This window comes from Capsicum annuum, chromosome 12 (genome assembly GCF_002878395.1).
Source record: "Capsicum annuum cultivar UCD-10X-F1 chromosome 12, UCD10Xv1.1, whole genome shotgun sequence".
Lineage (NCBI taxonomy): Eukaryota > Viridiplantae > Streptophyta > Magnoliopsida > Solanales > Solanaceae > Capsicum > Capsicum annuum.
Window position 1 is genome coordinate 176,805,803 of NC_061122.1, and position 3,227 is coordinate 176,809,029.

A 3,227-nucleotide genomic window follows, 5' to 3' on the forward strand; every position below is an offset into this window, starting at 1 on the left:
AGGCAGTTTATTTTGAATTTTGGACGTCCACTCTTGTGTAAGTGCAACTTTAGCATATTCGGTTAACCGGTTCTTATTGGTAATAATATCCTTCAAGTCTTTTGTATATCTTGGCATACTCTGCAGAATGTCAACAAGATAAAGGTTTACTTGAACGTACTTCAGAATATCTAGGAACTTCTTATAACTTTCTTCTTCTTGATGCTTCCTTTCCATTTGAGAAAAGGAAAAGGGGGTAGTCTTCTTTTCTACATGAATTTCATCTCTTGCCTCTTTTTTCTTGACTTCCTCTTTTGCATTGTCTTTCAAACTATCATTGGTGACCATGGGATTATCCTGCTCCTGAACTGTATACTTTGTTTACATCCCACTCTTTTTTGTAAAAGTATTTACCTACTTTAGATTAGCCTCTGTATCGCTAGGTAATGCTCCTTGTGGCCTTGTATTTTATGATCTTGCAATTTGACCCAACTACAACTCTACATTTTGTGTAAGAAATTTTTGACTCTTCAACACAGCTGCAAACTGTGCTTGTTGAGTCTGTATGTTAATTGTAAACTGTGCTTGTTGAGCCATAAACTGCTTAATCAATTCCTTCATGTTACTGGTCTGAGCGGTTGCCTGATTATTCTAAGCCAGCTATGTATTTGGTTGTACTGTTCCTTTGTACTGATTTATATTCTATGCCTTATTTCCACCCCATGAGAAATTGGGGTGGTTTCTCCAACTGGGATTATACATACTACCAAAATTCTGTTAACCCTAACAATTTACATTCCCTACATAGTTGACTGAATCTAGATTTACAAAACATATCTCTGCTTTGTGCTCACCACTTCCATAAACTTCAAACCATGAATATACCAATTGAACTGCATTTGTTGCGGCTGCTGGTTATGTCACACCCAACTTTAGGTTGTTCAGCTGAGTAGTCATATGGTTTTGCTTTGATAAAATCTGTACCTATAATGCAGTGAACTGATCTACCTCTAATACCCCTATAACTTTATTAAGAGAACTCTTTGAGTCTGCATGCTAGTCTGGATTCCCTTGAGAGATTCGATTCAACAGTGTATACAATGCTTTATAAGTTTTCTCCAAAGCTTGGCCTCTTGCTACTGAATCCAAGAGAATATTTGTATTTGACTCAAGGCCTTCTATAAATGTGTGCACCAAGACATCATTCGATTGATGGTGATGAGGATAATTTTTGAGCATGCCTTTAAATCTCTCCCAAGCTTAATAGAGATTTTCATAATCTTTTTATCTGAAACTCAAAATCTTACTCCTAAATCATGCAGTCTTCTGGGATGGAAAGAATTGAATAAGGAACTTCAGGGCATACTCTTCCCAAGAAGTGATGGAGTGTGGTAGTTCAGCATGTAACCACTTCTTTGCTTCCTTATTAGATAAAAAGGGAAGAGTGCCAATCTAACATAATCAGCATTCACATCTTCAGGAATGTATGTATCACTTATTTCCAGGATGGTCTATATGTGCTGCTGCGGATCCTCGTGTGAAAGTCCATGAAATTGCCATGCAGAATTCAACAACTGCACCATATTTTGTTTCAATTCAAACTAAACTCCTGGATCAGGCTTCTAAATATTATTAGTCACTTGGTTCATAAGTGGGATTGCCACCTCACAAACAGGTCTTGCGGCTGGTTGTACAAAAATGGCTAGAATAACCAGGGTTGGAACATTTCTAATATTTGGATCAACAATATTAAGATCTCGTATTTCATCCATCTGACCCTGTTGAATTAAACATTAAGCTCTTAACCTATGATGGAAAAATAATTCCAGTTCTGCAAAAGGCTCTACCAACTTTTTATCTCTAGCCAGTCCAGTATTCAGCTAAACCTGCAAAAATTCAGCCGCTAAGATCAAGTTGTTACACTTAAACTTATTATCGAAAATTGAGATTTAAGAAATTTACTAATTATACTATTCCCTAGCAATGGCGCCAAAAACTTATTATGTCCCTACGCACATGCAAGTGTACATGGTTGTACAAAGAGTATAAAGACTTAGTCAGCTATCGTCCCCACGAGGACTAATAAACTAGAAATTTAGTCAACTTTTAGTTTGAGACAAATTGGTCTTAAGTGCTTCAGAGTATCGAGATAATTGTGAATTTATGAATAAAAATGAAAATTATTAAACAAGAAATAACTAGTGGTGACTAGAGCAGAGCAAGCAACGGTTGTAATCAATAATGGTAAAGATTCTAGGATTGAGTCATTTTGAACAATCATATAATTCTGTATTCTTATCACAGTCTAATTGGTTATCGGATTGTTGATTCGCAAGGTTTATGCCACGATCTTGGTCTCCTGATCTCAAATCTTTTATCTATTGAATATTATAGCTACAACTCCCACAGAGATACAACAATTCTTCTAAATTCATAAAGTTATCTTCTTACAATTGAACCAAGTAAGGGTTCTAGGTATATCCCTATCCTAGATGCTAATTCAAACCCCTTCTTTTATAAAAGGATAAGAACCTTGCTCCTTAATCTCTTCGTTCTAACCTACGATTCTCCTTTAGGATACACATAAAAATATAGATTTATTCTAATGGTGGCCACTCATCAAAATAGTAAGTGCAAGAAATTAACAACAACCCAAATGATAATCCAAAAAGAAACTATGAATGAGAATATAAAGTAGTAATCATGTTCTAGGCCTCAACCCAAGAATAAGGGTGTTTAGCCACTCATTTATGAATTCAACATCCAAAATAAGTAATTAATTATACCCAAAATAATTCTTGAAGTAAAGAACTTCAAAAGAAGTATTAAGAACCCTAAAAGAAAGAATTTTGTGTTATTTCGTCGCTGCTATGCCTGCCAAAAAGGCCCTGTAATTATACTCACATGTTCTTTTTATACTTGGGAAAATTTCATAAGATCTATACTCTTGATACGAAACATCACAAATCACATTGTATGACCCAGCACGTCGTGTCCTTATCACGTTATTCCCTTAGAATTCCACTTCCAAAATTAGGCTAAGTCCATTTTGTCACCACATGATGTGACGCGCTGACATCAAATTATTTCACTGGAAGTTATTCCTCAATATTCAGCTAAGTGTCAAAAATTGAGGCATCAACACAATGCATTGATATCGTGTCGATGCACTGGAAGTTGGACATGGAATTTCTGCTAACTCAGAAAAATCACGCATGTGGACATTGCGTCGATGCACTGGAAATTAT

General features: G+C 35.7%; 1 non-coding gene across 1 annotated transcript; it reads left to right on the plus strand.

Moving 5' to 3' along the window:
• Window positions 1-1,189: 1,189 nt before the first annotated feature.
• LOC124889844 lies at window positions 1,190-1,296 on the plus strand. The gene has a single exon (XR_007048758.1). It is a non-coding gene; the product is annotated as a small nucleolar RNA R71 (small nucleolar RNA).
• The last annotated feature ends 1,931 nt before the right edge of the window (window positions 1,297-3,227 follow it).